Source organism: Podarcis vaucheri, assembly GCF_965113315.1.
Source record: "Podarcis vaucheri genome assembly, chromosome: 6".
Classification (NCBI taxonomy): domain Eukaryota; kingdom Metazoa; phylum Chordata; class Lepidosauria; order Squamata; family Lacertidae; genus Podarcis; species Podarcis vaucheri.
Window position 1 is genome coordinate 104580565 of NC_138764.1, and position 16746 is coordinate 104597310.

At 51.5% G+C, this 16746-nt stretch overlaps 1 protein-coding gene across 1 annotated transcript in view; it reads left to right on the top strand.

The window, feature by feature from the left end:
• The first annotated feature begins 1200 nt into the window (after window positions 1–1200).
• Window positions 1201–16746, top strand: part of XKR7 (XK related 7) — a 45129-nt gene continuing 29583 nt past the window's right edge. Inside the window, exon 1 of the mRNA XM_082226373.1 lies at window positions 1201–1304. The gene's annotated coding sequence lies outside the window, so the exon portion shown is untranslated. The remainder of the gene's footprint in view (window positions 1305–16746) is intronic.

Genomic DNA, 16746 nt, shown 5'->3' on the forward strand with positions numbered 1-16746 from the left:
GAACCGGCATGAGGTGGGAGGGGCAGCCAGCAGGATCCTTCCAGCATCATGCATGCTCTAGCTTGGGGCGGCGGGGGGAGAGCCGTTGCCTCCCACCTTTGAAGAGGGGAGCAGGGGGTCCCCGGCAGGATTAGGCGAGGGGAGCAGGGAGGCGTGGCAGGCCGGCGGTGGGGAAGAGGAGGGAGAGCAGGGGCCGGTCTGGGACTCCTGCAAGGCGGCGAGGAAGAGGGTGGAGAGGGCGCCGCCCGAAGCAGCTCCGGAGGGAGCGCGTGAATGGGCCGTTAGAGGAATGAATGGGGGGGCGGAGGGAGGCGGCTCTCGTGCTCCTCCAGACGCCCCCCTCTCTTGATCTAGGGAGGTGATCGAGAGAGGTGGGAGAGGGAGAAAGAGGGCGCTGCCTGCCTGCCTCCTTCCCTCCCTCCCTCCTTCCCTCCCCCACCTCCTCTCCTCCATCACCTCCTCCCCTTCCTCCCCCCACCCCAATCTGGCCACTCTCCTCCCTCTTTCCTCCCTCCCTCTCTCTCCATCCCTCTCTCCCTCTCTCCCTCCATCCGGAAGTCTCCGTCTCTCCCTCCTTTCTCCCTCCGCCTCTCCTCCAACATGGCCGCGAAGTCGGATGGAGGAGCGGCAGGCGCCGCCGCCGCCGCCGCCTCGTCGTCGCTCGTGCGCCGGGAGGGATCCGGCGGCGGCGGTGGCGGTGGAGGGAGCGGCGGCGGCGGCGGCGGAGGGAGCGGCGGCGGGGGCGGCGGGAGCTGCAGCTCCAGCTTGGCCCGGGGGTCCCGTCGAGGAGGGCCGCCGCCCCCTCCGCTGCCCAACCCGGGCAGCCCCGCCGCCTCGGGCTCGGCCGCCGCCCCGCCGTCGCTGCTGCTGCCGGGCCGCGAGTACAGCCTGCTGGACTGCTGCTGGGTGCTAGGCGCCCTGCTCGTCTTCTTCTCGGACGGCGCCAGCGACCTGTGGCTGGCCGCGCACTACTACCTGCGCGGCGAGTACTCCTTCTTCGGGCTCACGCTGCTCTTCGTGCTGCTGCCCTCGCTGGTCGTGCAGCTGCTCAGCTTCAGGTGGTTCGTCTACGACTTCTCCGCGCCCAGCCGAGCCTCGCCGGGGCCGCCCGCCGCCGCCGCCGCCGCCTTCAGCACCAAGGACAGCGCCAGCACCAAGGACAGCGCCCGGGCCGGCCTCCAGCCGCCGCCGCCGCCCCAGCCGCCTTCTCCGCGGGCTTCCTCCGGCGGCGGCGGCTGCTGCCGCCTCTGCGTCTGGATCCTCCAGTCCCTCATCCACCTCCTGCAACTGGGCCAGGTCTGGAGGTGAGCGAGGCGAGCCCGGGGGGCTGCGAGCACAAAAGGCAGGCCGAGCGGGGGGCTCCCTCCATGTGGGGAGCGGGGCGGGGGGCGGGGGCAGATCCTGGTGGGGCGGGTGGGTGGGAAGCCCTCCGGCTTATTCCCCCGGGCGCTGCTCCCCACCAGGGGAAGTTTTAGGGTGGTGGGCGACCGCGCCTGTGAACCTCGGGGAGCAGAGGAGACGCGGCCGGCCTGGAGGGGGGCGGGGGCTCCGAGCCAGAGGGAGGGGGGGACCGTCCCCGTGGTGGGAGGGAAAGAGAGCAGCCATGCAGCCCTCTGGCACGCCGGCAGTTCCTGGGCAAGCCGGCCGCCGCCCCCTCCCTGCCTCTTTCCCCTTGCCCTGCCCAGCAGCACCCCCACCTCCTTCCCCTCTCCCCAAAAGGGCCTGATTCAGGCCAGGGAACCTCGGTGCTCCGTCTGCCCATTCTCTTGTTCAAACCAGGTGGTAGGAAATGAGCCTGTGCTTTCTTTAAGCTACACTCCCTAAAAGGTGGGCTAGAAATCTAATGCATAATTCACTTTATTCTGCCAGGCCTCCCAGCTCTAATTTGTAGCCTGAGGCTTTAAGGGCTCCTGGACATAGAGAGACTTATCAGCCCTTTAGCCCTGCAAGGCAACAAATCGGAGGCATGTGCTGAACCATCTGGCTCCGAGCAGGGGCGGGGAGGTTAGCAGCACCTGGCTGGTCCCTATTATGTGTCTGAGGGACAAATCCCACTTCCAAGACCAGCTTCAAGGATGCGTAAAGGGGACTTGGCGCCCTCTTTCTCTTCAGGGCCAAGTCTTGGCTTGGTACCGGAGAGCAGCATCGATTTTGTTAAACGAATTCTCACCAATGGGGAAAGGAAGGCGACAGTGGAGTCACTCTGATTTGGTGCTCTGTGTGGAGATGTTTTAAGTGCTGTACTAAATATGATTTATCTAAGGTACTGCAATGTGTGGTGGGGAGGGGGGAGGGGAGAGAGAAGGAGAGGAGAGAGAAGGATTGCCATGACATAACTGGGTGTCTCTGCTGTTAAACTGTAGCCGTGCATCTCATTGACCAGAGGGAACGGGACCCATGAAATGAAAGGTTGGAGGGCAAGGCAATCACGGGTTCTTTCAAGGGGAGAAGGTGTCAGAAATAGAATTAGATTCTTCACCCCAGGAGACACGCGCGGGAGGGGGTGAGGAGAAGGTTAGAAGGTTATAGTGCATCCCAGTCATACTTCACCGCCATGACAGCCCTGTTAGGCAGGTATGGCAGAGGGAGGGAGGGGACCAATGTGGCGTTCACCGTCCCATTCTGCTCCCTAGAGAAACCTGAGAAGCGCTGCCTCCTCGTTTACTCCACGCCTCCGACTTTCTAAGAATCCACCAGAGTGTGCTGAGCTGTCCTGTTCATAACATTGTCCCCAACCCCGTCGGCTGCAGCCCTGGACGTTTGGAGGGCACCGGCTGAGGAAGGCTGATCCGAGACGTTGTTTGCTTCTTTTTGCTGGCACTGGTAGTGGTGGGGGGGAGTGGCATGCCTAATCCGCCCCCCCCCAACAACTGAGGCTAGCAGATCATTGCTACATGGGAGCCGCTCTCAGACAACCGCTGCCTGGTTTGTCACAGTGTCTGTGATTCCACTGAAATGAAAGGCCCTCTCCAGTTGGAGACGAGGGCAGAAGCTGTGCGCGTGTTTTCCAGCCAGAGCTCTCCTCTTCAGCACCCGCCCTCCTCTTCTTCCCTGCGTTTTATCCACAGCCCCCCACCGCCCCACTCCCCGAGACCACCTTTAAAGGAGCTGAGACCGGGGAGGAGCCAAGTAGGCCCCTGGGAGCCGGCTTGAGAGGGAGAGCGCAGATGGAGTAGGTGCACTGAATGCCTCTCCAGCAACCACCTCCACTCCAGGGCTCTTAGATGATCATTTCCTGGCAGGTCTATTTCCTCAGGCCAGACTATTGAGCTGACCTTTCGCTCCCCCCACCCTCCCGCCCACTCCAGACAGCTCTCCTTTTCCTGAGCCTCACAGCTCCCTCCCTCCACACGGCACGACCGGTCTGTAATGGATCTTCCTGCAAGGGAAGTTGGAGCTGAGCTGGAGACAATGGTGAATTTCTGAAAGAGCCTGCTTAGCTATTCATCGATCGCTGCAAATTGGAGCTGCAGAAGGGAGTTCTCGCCCTTACGCTCCCGTGTAAGGTGAGGTCTCGTCTGGCTCCCAGGGATGCCATGTGGTGGGTGTTTTCCCCGCTCCTGCTGCCCGTGGCCTTGCTCAGGAGAAGGGAGGAGGAACGCAGAGCGCACATCCTTCCTACAGTACAGAGCTCTGCCTCCTTGGCCGCTCCTCTCCCCATTCAAAAGAAGGCGAGCCACGTCCCCTCCCATTCATGATTCCAGCCCGTTCTCATCGCAGCTGTTGACACGGGGAATTGACAAGGGAAAGCGGCAGAATGTGCTCTTCATGGAGAAATGCAGCCTCAGCGGATTTCATCGCTTTGCAACATCGCGCCAGTCTGAATTTTCCCTGACACTGGGGATTGCCACGTGTGGAGCTTGCAAAAGGCTCTGGCAGATTTCCTTTTGTGCAGCTCGCCATTGAAAGCTTTTTGTGGTTTTGCTCTGTTCTGCTTGGACTTTGAGGAGCCCACACCCCCACACTCCCACCATTATTGAGCTGCTGTAAGGACGGGCTCAAGTTGTTGCAGATTCATGAAGTACAGCTTGTCGGTTATGAATGGAGGAAATTGCTGATTGCTAGCTGAAGGAAAATTTCCGGGGGTGGGGGAAGCATGATGATTCAGTTTGGGCATGGAGATGTAGCTGGGCCTTGATTTGAGCTGCAGGACTTAACTCTGAGACCCCAAAGCATTTGTGATGCATTTGAGTGAGTTGCAATGAAGGTTGCTACAAGTGGTTTTAGCACAGAGAACCAGATATTTATTGGGAGGGGGCCAGTGGCGTAGCGTGGGGGGGTGCAGGGGGGCCGGCCGCACCGGGCGCAACATCTGGGGGTTAGGGTTAGGGGGCGCAAATTACTTGCCTTGCCCTGGGTGCTGACAACCCACGCTACGCCACTGGAGGGGGCTGAAATCTCCTGAATTTCTTCTCTCTTGTGACTTAGTGGGTTCAGAAAATCGGGTTGGTGCCCTAATACTACTACTACTACTACTAATAATAATAATAATAATAATAAATTTTATTTATATCCAGCCCTCCCCAGCCAAAGCTGGGCTCAGAGTGGCTAACATCAAATGTATAATACATTAACATAAAACCAGACAATCAATTAAAATACATCCTCAAATCAGATCAGAATCAGAATAAAATCCAATCGGATGGCAACCCTTAGTCCCAGCTACTTCACACAGCCTGGCCTGGACCCACCTAATCTGTTTTACTGCCACACCTGTGGTGCAGGATGCGACCCCCTCAAAAGAATCAATGGCGGCCCAGTTGGCTTCCATACATGGAATAGGGAGTGGGAGGAATCTGGTCCTTTGCTTCAAGCAACAAAATGCCTTGGGCTGGTCCTGTGTGTGTCCTGGTGCAGGATCCACTCAGACCACTGCTTTGGCATGGGAGCGCTGGTCAGAAAATAAACAGAACGGTGTGTACCCTGACCACCTGCAGGGCACAGCATGTGATATTGGACACTGGATTCAGCTTCCTATCTCCACTGTATGTCCAAAATATCTTAGTGGCCGCAGAGCTATGCTAGAAAGTGGGCGAGCAATACCCACCGAAACCATAAAAGCCAGAGGAGTGGCTGGATGAGACTCCCGTTTGCGGGGGGCAGAACTTCAGTGCCTTTCTACATCCCTTGACCCTTCCTACAAACTATCAAAGCTGGTTTGAATCAGGCCAAAGACAATAAACTGGACAAATCTGCCCACTATGTGCAGGTTGCATAATTCAGTTTGTCTTGGATTGCCCAGGCACAGGGCACAGGGTATTGTTTGTGTGGGTGACAACCAGCCCTGAAAATAAGCAAGCAGGCATGAATTGGGTTTTAAGCCACTTGGGTCGATTATGTGGCATATTTACAATGCAGTCAAACCAAGAATGCATGCTTGCTAGATAGGCATATGGTAGCTGAAGCTCAGGGACCTGTAAATTTCTGAGAGACTCCCACTGTGCCCTGTTAGGGGGAAGGAATAGCCATACATATACTGCAATCTCATCACCTGGCCAGGCTGCTTCCTCTTTGCTCTTTGACCTCATTCCAGCAATCTGCACGTGCTCAGACACCCTCTTAAACTAGACTAAAGTATGTCTTTGTAATTGAATTACCATTTTAAGCCTGCCTGAACAAAGCTGCTGTTCTCTGTTACTCTTCAACAAGTATTTTGAGAGAGTAAATGTTATTTCTACCTGTCTGTGTGATTATTGTTTTAAAGGGGGGGATACCAGGAGAATCCCTTCTGCTTTATAGCATCCTGGGTTACTTAAACTAAAATGTTAAAATTAGCCTATCAAAGCTTCCCTTTTAAACTGCAAAGGGATGGGACTCAGCTGAACTCAGGGTGAGGAAGGAAGGATAATATCAAATAAATATGTCCTCTCCTAGCATCTATACACATCGCTACAAATAAATCCACTGAACTGCTGGATGGCAACAGGCATGGCAATTGGTACGAAGTTCCCCTATTCTGTTCTCAAGCCTGGCCCTCTCCCCTCCCTGATCTGCTCCACCAGGCAGGGCATTAAGCCAATTAAAGCTGTCCCTCTCGGAGCAGCCCTCCTGGCCACTGATGCTCTTGAGCTGTGTATCAGTCTCTTCCTAATCTTGGGATTTGTGGCACTTGCTCCACTGACCAGTTAAATGCGGTTTGCTAAACCCATTAGCGAGGCTGGATTTGGTGCAGGAAGTAGACAGTTGTTTCTAAGAAGTGATGAATTATTGCTAGATGAACTGTGCCCGGGAAGAGGAGAATGTGAGGCTGGGCTTCCTCCCGACCCCCCCTCCCCTTGCATCTCATAAGCTCCTTTATAGCACGGTTCTGGAGACGGCGCCTGTTGTGCGCAGCAGATATTAGGGCTGGTGCCACAGTTCTGTGACGAAAGGCATCCCTTGCACACCAGAGGTCCCAGGTTCAATAGCTGGCATCTGATCATAGGATCTTTGGCTTGCAAGGCATGCGTCGTGCTTGGCTAGATGGACCCATGCTTTGACTTGGTAGGAGGTGGCTTTGCTCAAACTCTCCCCAATTTCATCTCTGCAATTGCATTGTGTGTGTGTGTGTGCAAGGCCTGGCATCTTGCCCCTGAGCATAATTTTCCACCAAAACATTTTCCCTTCTTGAAAAAAATCACAGAATCTGTTTCCATGCAAAACCAGCTATAGTGCTTGTGGTTTACTTGGTTGCTGAGAGGCTGCATTTGTGAGGAGCCTGCAATTCTGAAATGAATTTTCTTAGAGGCTAACGTTGAGCCTCCCTGGGCCAAGTCACGCCTTGCACAATTCCTCCATGCAGTCATTGTAGACCAGTGGTTCCCAAAGTGGCCAGTGGTGCCCCCTGGTGGGAAGTGGAATTACCTAGTGGGGTGCTAAGAGAGAAAGGAGCAGCAGGGGGGTTCTGGAGGTGCAAATGACTATCAGAGTTTGAGAAGCTGGATCAAGTTCATAAATTAGGCTGAATTAACTAAACTAGTTTCAATTGGGTTTTGAATAAATGTGCAATTAATTGTCATGCTTTTGAATATTATTGTGTTGTTATTTTCCTTAGCGGGTCGTGAAAACTGATGTTCTGAATAATGCTTTTTATAGGGTAGGCGACCAAGGGGGCAGTTGCCCCTTTACACTGGTGTAAAGACGATACTGAGCTAGAGGGGCTGACTCAGTTCAAAGCAGTTCCCTATGTTCCCATATAGCTTGGTTCATGCGTGACCTTCTGTGCAGACTGATCCCTGAACAGGCAGGTTTTCTGTCCATGGTACCACCTTGGAACAAAAAGTGATGTTGAGCCATTGTCACATGCAATGATCCTCATAGAAGCTGCATGGAAATTCCTACAGGAAAGTGCCTTTCATGGAAGGAGGTGGTCTGCCTGCCTTCATTGCCTTGTGTTCAGAAGCCTCTGTAGCCCCAATGTGATGTGCTTGTGAAGATATAATTAACCACCTTAACATGATGAGCCCTTCAGCATCTGTCTGGGGCTGATAAGATTTCCAAGGTGGGGAGATCCCCTGTGCCTTGTTACACGAGGTCAAAGCCCTGTTCTCATCATGTACATTGTAGAACTGTCAAGAGGAAAACAAAGATCCTTCAGGCATAGTCGGATGTTGGGGGACAATTTTTGCACAGGTTTTCAGGTCCTTTTCAACTATCACGTATCCCCAGTACACACACACACACCCCGCCGCCAATACTCAGTTGCTCAGGGAACTAGAAAGTTTGCAATCCAACTTCTGCGAGGGAAGCAAACATTGTCATCCTAGCTGGAATTACCGTAGATCTCACACTGGGGTTGGCCAAGGGGTGGGAATAGGTTAATGTTACAGAACCCCAGCTGCCACTCCTCCGAAAATCACACACACACACACAGGGAGAGAGAGAGAGAGAGAGCGCAATTTGAATTAGAAAAAGGGTCCCATTTAGAGGAAGAGGAGCTTTCTTTGTAAGCCAAATTGCTGTGCAAGGGTGATTTGAAGGGGAAACTGCAGCATGCAAGGAGCATTATCCTTCTCTAGGTGTCACCAGCCCCCAAACTACATGCTCCTGCAGCAATTAGGCTGGAGGGGGGAAGCTCCCATTTGCATGAATGAGAGCTAAGCCTAATTGCTGTGTGTGAGCAGGGCTAAAGAGGGGAGGCCCCGCCAGAACTGGATGCATCATGGTCCCTTCATTGCCACTCCAAATTTAAATAGATGGGGGGAGAAAAATTTCCCAGGGGGAGCTTTCTTGCCAACATAAAATAAAGCAGAGAGCTATAATTTTGGGTATCTTATTAAACAGTGAAGGTTCCTACATGATGACAATAGGCAGGTAGTTCCAGAGTACAGTTGTACCTTGGGTTAAGTACTTAATTCATTCTGGAGGTCCGTTCTTAACCTGAAACTGTTCTTAACCTGAAGCACCACTTTAGCTAATGGAGCCTCCTGCTGTTACTGTGCCACCGGAGCACAATTTCTGTTCTCATCCTGAAGCAAAGTTCTTAACCTGAAGCACTATTTCTGGGTTAGTGGAGTCTGTAACCTGAAGCGTATGTAACCCGAGGTACCACTGTATAGGTGCTGCCCCACTAAAAGATCCAGTTTTTTACAAATGCAGAATAGCTGTTATGTGGCAGTATTGACTCTGGATTCGGATTAGTGCTATTGCTATGATATTTTGTGGGTTGTGTTGTATTGACCTTTTTGATTGTGACCGCGAGTTTAGATTGTATATGTCTCATTTTAGAATGACACCTGTCTTGTAAGGGCACTGCTAGGAAGCAGAGCGTACCTTGAAATAATACAAAAAGGAGAGTAGATCCAGGTTGCAGCCGTACGGGAGTCTCTATCCAGTTCAAGAGCTCTTGAAACTTTGTGGGCCCAGTTGGAACAAATGGGCCACAAGCAAGAATCCACTATGGGCCATACGAAGCAACCACAGAGGACCCCTGGGATGCCAAAGCGTCTTGTGGCAGCAGCCCTGAGCAAATCTGAAGGGTTTGTCAATCTGCGTGCAGTTGCACAGATCAAGCGTCTCTGAATTGTTTCCCCCAGACATGCATTTCATGGTGGGAACAACCACCCCCTGTCCACATACATGAGAGATCCGTGTGGGAGTTCATAAGGATTGCTTTGAGCTGTAGCCCTTGGTTGTCAAAGACTTGGAAACTTAATGGGGGCTTGCAGGCTGCAGTCCTGTGCACACTTCCTAGGGGGTGAGGCCCAATGAGATCAGTAAACCTGCCTAGGACTGTACTGTAGGAAGAGCTTCCACAGAATAAATACATGAGTATTTTGCACAGCTTGCTACCTTTTCCTTCCAGTCCTTATCTGCTTTTTCATGCTATCCTTTGTGTGTGTGTGTGTGTGTGTGTGTGTGTGTGTGTGCGCGTGCGCGCGCGCACACACACACACACACACACACACACACCCTCTCCTTCCTTCCTTCCTTCCTTCCTTCCTTCCTTCCTAGTTTACATTTCTGCAAAACCCAAACAGTACACTCTAAGCAGATCTTGCAAATAATGATGCACATTTATGCAGCAAAGGATGGCTGCACCACTAATTGTGACTTCACATGGCTACTAAGAGTGTATTAACTTATGGTCTGTGTGTGTGGTTTGGGAGCTACACGGTCAGGGAAAAACAAATACTGTCCAGGGTCGTAAAGACTGCAGAGAGAATAATTGGGTGCACTCTTCCCACCTTGGATCAAATCTATGCTTCCAGGTGCCATAAGAAAGCTGCAGAGATAGCGCGGGATAGTGTACACCCTGGAAATGATCTCTTTCAGCTTCTGCCTTCTGGAAGAAGGTACAGGGTTATAAAGACTAGGACTAGCCGCCTGAGAAACAGTTTCTATCCAGATGCGATTTTGGTTTTAAACGCATTGTAAGGAGTCTGTATGGGAGTACAGTGGTACCTCTGGTTAAGTACTTAATTCGGGTTTTCTATCTCATCTCCCAAGGGGGCCATATGCAAATTGTCCAAATTTCTATCTCCTACTGCAGGCTTCCTCAACCTCGGCCCTCCAGATGTTTTTGGCCTACAACTCCCATGATCCCTAGCTAGCAGGACCAGTGGTCAGGGATGATGGGAATTGTAGTCTCAAAACATCTGGAGGGCCGAGACTGAGGAAGCCTGTCCCACTCAGTTCACAGTTTCTCAAGTGAGAGGTGTTGGGACTTAGACCTGTTCGCAGATCAGACCTTGCGTTTTCACAGGCCCTGTGCCTTTAAGAAGCTGTGCAGCAGGCAGAAATTCAACAGGTGCAATCTAGCTTCCCGCAGCCCCTCCAAATTGGGAAAGGCTTGACCTGTTGAATTTCTGCCTGATGTGCAGTTGTTAAAGGCATAGGACAGGAAACCTGCTAGGTGGGGAAATGGCGGCAACCTCAGTCATGCCATGGAAGCATTTATCTCTAACCCCTTGACATTTGGCAGACTGACTGTGATCACAGGGTGGTAAGGGAAAGGTTCTCTGCACATGCACTGATGACGCCCTGTGCCTGCTCCTTTACACTGCAAAAAAGAGGGCAAATTGCGGGGCACGTGTGAAAGAGGACAAAGCTCTTGCATCCTTAACAGCTGTGCAGAAGAGGGCATTTCAGAAGGCATGGGTTGGCATACAAGCCTTTTGGCAGATAGGTAGCATAGAAATAAACTACAACCTAATGATCTGCATCCTGGTGATATCCTGGCTCAAATTAAGCTCTGCCACTGCTGCCATCTGAAAGAAAGTGCCCCTTTCTTGCTTTTGCATGGAAATCGTACTGCTAGCCTGTTATTATGCTTGCCCTGTGCTTCCCACAAGGTGAGAAGCTGGAGGCTTCCCAAATACAGTGCTTGTGTGGGTTTGTTTTCTTTTCCCAGATCACTGGAAGCTCACGGTGTTTTGTAATATTTTATTAGCAAGCGTTATATGCAGGCAAAGGTGAAGTTGCAGCTTAATTCGCCAACAGATCGCTGACTTCATTGTTGCACATCAGATTTCCAGAGTGAGACACAACCCTTTATCTCCCGATCTTCCCTTTCTCCCCCCAAACTACTGCTGCCTGTCTCCTTTCCCTCCCTTTCAGCTGTATCACAGACTGAGGTCACTTCCGAACGAACTGTTTATTGAACATTCATCCTGACTTGTTGCACAAAGTTTGCAGGGAGGTTGCATAACGCCTGCTGTTGACTGATAACTCATTTTGATTGGGTTGCAAAGAGGTTATGTACACACCCTCACATCAATTGCTATCTCATACTTGCATTGCATTTCCCCTTTGCTTATCCCCCCCCCCTTTTTTTTAGGGAAGCAGGATTGAGGCACAAGAGTGTCAGGTCCGCTGTGTAACCTGAATTTGCCATTATGCAATTGAATCCCATCTGCAAAATAGTGGGAATCTGGAAGCAGTCTACAGATTACGTCATTCTTAGGTGGGATGAGGGGAAGAAGACTCCATAAGACCCTTTAGGGCCTCCAGGGATTTCCTAGCCATTTAGAAAGCACCCACTCCCAGTGGCGTAGTGTGGGGGGTGCGGGGGTGCCGGCCGCACCGGGCGCAACATCTGGGGGGGCGCTCGCACTCGCACTCGCAGCTCTCTGCCCCTACCTGGCTCATTCACTCTCTCTCACTGCAGTGCTGGCTGTGCGAATCTGATCCGAGCCGCCGGGTCGCCGGCCACTGTGGAGGGGGTGGGTGCCAGGCGTGCAGTGTGGAGAGAGAGTGAGGGACTATCTGGGAGAGGGACAGTGCAGCGGCCGCCCAGTGCAGCACTGAGTGCGGGAGAGAACCACACCAGACCAGACCAGGCAGCAGCAAGAAGAAGCTGGCAGTGGCGGCAGGTTAGGGGTTAGGGGGCGCAAATTACTTGCCTTGCCCCGGGTGCTGACAACCCACGCTATGCCACTGCCCACTCCCCATTTAAAGCTAGCAGTCTCCCGAACAAAAGGTGCTCTGCAACTTTGCCACCATCTAGTAAGGAAGTTTCAACAATGCCGCTGCCCCATTAACCCTCTCCTGTACAATGGCCCCTATCTCCAACACAACACACTGGTTTGAAAGCCTGAAAATTATAGTATTTGGAAGGCAGATCTGTATGGTGCACAGGAAAATATATAGATTTGGGGCAACTTAAATGTTTAAAAATGCATTTGCTAGGTGGGTAGTAAGGAGATCCTTACCCTCTAACCATACGTGCCGAATGGCTACAGTGCCTATTTTCTCACAGGGTGCTGGAGTGAACTGAATTTGTTCCGAAAAATGGGACTCACCTGCCAAGCGTTGCTATTTGATCTCAGATACGTATCATTCTGTATTGAGCTGATATACTGAAAAGTGTAGCATTTGGGAATCATGGAATTATAGAGCTGGAAGGGGCCCCAAGGGTCATCTAGTCTAACCCCCTACACTGCAAGAATCTCAGCGAAAGCATCCATGGCATCCAACCTCCACTTAAAAACCTCCCAGGAAGGAGAGGTCCACCACCTCCCAAGGCAGACCGTTTCACTGTTGAACAGCTCTTACTGTCAGAAAGTTTTTTCTGATGTTCAGTTGGAAGTGAGATATAGCAGTATATGAAGCTTAGCTGACTTGCACGACTCCACTCAGGCTGACATTTTCATTATTATTATTAATAATAATAATTAATAAATTTTATTTATATCCCGCCCTCCCCAGCCGAAGCCGCGCTCAGGGCGGCTAACAACAATTGTGTATTGAGAATGATTTGTGCCCATGATGGTTTCAGGACAGAATAGGTTTGACCCGGCTTTCAATACAGTCGTACCTTCGAAGTTGAACGGAATCCGTTCCAGAAGTCTGTTAGACTTCCAAAACGTTCGGAAACCAAAGCACAGAACCCGCATCGGACATTCGGGCTCCAAAAGAACATTTGAAAACCGGGACACTCACTTCTGAGTTTTGATTGTTCAGGAGCCGATTTGTTTGGGAGTCAAGGCATTTGAGATCCAAGGTACAACCATACTGTTTCACTCCTGCAGGGGTTTTAGGAAGGGCATAGTACTTCATTTCCGCATAGCTCACGTCCCACAACTTCCTGCTTGTAACTTTTCCTACCACAAATATTCTGGGTTTTGCTTCTTGCACTATAACAGAGGTGGATTTGTTGTTGTTGTTTAGTCGTTTACTTGTGTCCGCCTCTTCGTGACCCCATGGTCCAGAGCACGCCAGGCCCTCCTGTCTTCCACTGCCTCCCGCAATTTGGACAAACTCATGCTGGTAGCTTCGAGAACACTGTCCCACCATCTCGTCCTCTGTCGTCCCCTTCTCCTTGTGCCCTCCATCTTTCCCAACATGGGGGTCTTTTCCAGGGAGTCATCTCTTCTCATGAGGTGGCCAAAGTAAGGAGCCTCAGCTTCAGGAACTGTCCTTCCAGTGAGCACTCAGGGCTGATTTTCTTCAGAATGGAGAGGTTTGATCTTCTTGCAGTCCATGGGACTCTCAAGAGTCTCCTCCAGCACCAGAATTCAAAAGCACCCATTCTTCGGCGATCAGCCTTCTTTATGGTCCAGCTCTCACTTCCATACATCGCTACTGGGAAAACCATAGCTTTAACTATACGGCACTTTGTTGGCAAGGTGATGTCTCTGCTTTTTAAGATGCTGTCTAGGTTTGCCATCACCTTTCTCCCAAGGAGCAGGCGTCTCTTAATTTCGTGACTGCTGTCACCATCTGCAGTGATCATGGAGCCCAAGAAAGTAAAATCTCTCACTGCCTCCATTTCTTCCCCTTCTATTTGCCAGGAGGTGATGGGACCAGTGGCCATGATCTTCGTTTTTTTGATATTGAGCTTCAGACCATATTTTGCGCTCTCCTCTTTCACTCTCATTAAAAGGTTCTTTAGGTGGATTTAGGGCAGTGCAACTGTTTCCCCTGCACTAGGTGCCAAGCTAAGTGGGGGACACCCTAGGGTGCTGCATCTATGACACAGCATGAGCGGAACAGAAGATGAGAAGCAAGGACATGCCAGATTTTGGCCTTGTGCAGGGCACTGCTGAAATTTGAAAAACCAAAGTCTGCCCCTACACCAGGGGTCAGCAACCCGCGGCTCCGGAGCCGCATGTGGCTCTTTTACACCTTTGCCGCGGCTCCGGGGCGGATACTAGCGAGGGGAGGAGGCGCATTGTGCGCCCCAACACTCCCCACTGTGGCGGGCGCTGTACTGGCTGTGACGTCGCATGGGGGTGGTGCGTGTGTTAGTCATGCACCGTCCTGACATCACCTTCCTTCCCGCCCGCCCGCCCGCTACATTGTAAGGGACATGTATGCTGGTCACTGCATTGAAAGGGGGCATGTACGCTGGTCACTGTTTTGAAGGGGAGTGAAGAACACACACACAAAAGAAGGTAACTTGTTAATTTAACGTTTATTTCTATGAGGAGGTGTAATTCTGAGGGGTCAAACAAAGAAATAATAAAAAGTGACAAAAAAGTTATTTTTATAATGACGAGTTTTGCGGCTCCCAGGTTTTTTTCCTTCGGAAACGGGTCCAAGTGGCTCTTTTTGTCTTAAAGGTTGCAGACCCCAGCCCTACACCATAGCACAAGGCAATAGCAAACCATAGCAAATGGCAATAATGAGGTAACGTTGGGGAAGCGTTGCAGAACAATTGCCAAAATGGAATGCTGTGTAGACGGTCCAGTACAAATCCACCACTATTATTGTGTGCAGAATGCTGTTTTGCAGAATACACCCACACACAAAAATGGGCAACTGCTTGTGAGCTGAGGATTTATTTGCTTTTCACAAGTTTGGCAAACTTAACATTTCTGAATTCTGCTCTAATGTATCTGGAACGCAGAAGTGAGATGTTACTGGATAATGCACATGGCTGTCTAAAGTGTCTGTGTCTGTGTGTGTGTGTGTGTGTGTGTGTGTGTGTAGCTAAGACCATGAAGTCCAGGGCCCATAATTACCCAGCTGCACCATGGCTGACTGAGGCTGATGAGAAATGTCGTCTGGTGAAGGGCACCACGTTGGGGGAGGCTGTTTTAACATCTGCACATTATGCTTCCACATTATGGGCTCGCCCACATTTCTGCTTGTCCTGGTCCTAGGAAGCATGGGTCTGAGCGGTTTTCCACTTCCCCTGTGTTTTCTAGGCACGGGTCCAAGCTGTTTTCTGTTTGCTTCACTGCTTCCCCAGGGAAAACCTGCTCTTTACTGCTGAATCGGAGCAAACATCAGTCCGTGGAAAACCCGATAGACATTGGCTCCAATCCAGTGGTAAAGATCAGGTTTTCCTGGGGGAAAGCGGTGGGACTGGCAGAAGTCAAGATGAGCCCTAAGAAATGTAATACAAGCTGCCGCTCGTCTCCGGTCAGAGACGGGCAGTAATTTTGGTTTTGTCATCGTGCCAGGGAATAACCGTCAACCAGCTCAGCAGTGGGACTTCCGAGAATGATTAGAGGTTATAGTGGACAGCAAACTGAAACTGAGTCAACAGTGTGGCTTCAAAGAAGGGGTGAGACAACCTTGGGGAGAGGGCTGGGAGTCTGTTAACTCTTCCTAGCCATGACAGCTAAATTGAACCTGTATGGTCAGAGACGATGTAGCTCTCTCTGTGTAGCGGATGCTGGAGAGAAGCAAGAGATTCACATTCATCATATTCAGGCCTTCTTGAGAGATTCCTGAGGAATCTGGTTGGCTGACCTTGGAAAGAGAAGGCCTTTGATCTGCTCCATCAGGACCCTCCTCCTGCCTTTGTTTTCACCTTCGAATAATGGGAAAGGCCAACCAAGTACAAAGTATAATGGCTGCAGGTTCCGTGAGTCCTTGCCCACTCACTCCTTGCTTGGACACCTCCAAACAACCTGTCTTCCTGATTTGTTTGCAGGGAGATTAGACATTGCCGGCTATTCAATTAGCATTCACTCTGATTTGTTTGCAGAGACCCTGCAGGGCAGTTGCATCGAAGTAAGGGCTATCTCGTACTTCCCCGTCTCTTTCCTAATTGCAAAAAGGCTGATCCTTTGAGGAAGTGGGTGTGTTGTGGAAGCTATAAATTGTGGAGCCTCAACTTGCTGGCATGTGACCGATTCCCACCCTGAAGTCTGCAAGTGTGCCTCTTGGCTGTTGACACTGTGCTCGCACAAGATATAAAGGTAAAGGGACCCCTGACCATTAGGTCCAGTCGAGGCTTTACTGGCCAAGGGAGCCGGCGTACAGCTTCCGGGTCATGTGTCTAGCATGACTAAGCCGCTTCTGGTGAACCAGAGCAGCGCATGGAAACGCCGTTTACCTTCCCGCCGGAGCGGTACCTATTTATCTTCTTGCACTTTGACGTCCTTTCGAACTGCTAGGTTGGCAGGAGCTGGGACCGAGCAACGAGAGCTCACCCCGTCACGGGGATTCGAAACGCCGACCTTCTGATCGGCAAGTCCTAGGCTCTGTGGTTTAACCCACAGCGCCACCCGCGAGGAGGAGACAAATTCATGGGGGAGGAGGCGGCTGTTGCAGGCTGCATAGAGCTGCTCAACGTTGATGGAAGTTGTAGTCTAAAACATCTGGCGGGCACCAGCTTGGCAAAGACTGTAATCACCCTCCTCATCTGCCTTTTGAAAGAGTAACGCTCCTAACCGTGTGCAGTGACATTTCAGGTGCCTGAGCCTTTTGCCGCCTCTCCACAGTTCAGAACGGTATCGCTGTTTTCTTTCTACGAATATAGCGTGCTGAAGCTCATTGTCACTTGCCTGTCCCTGCAGCCATGTGGTGTTCAGCAGTGTGGACAGAACACAAGAGGGATGAGCATGTTCAAAAAAATATGCCGTGCCCCAT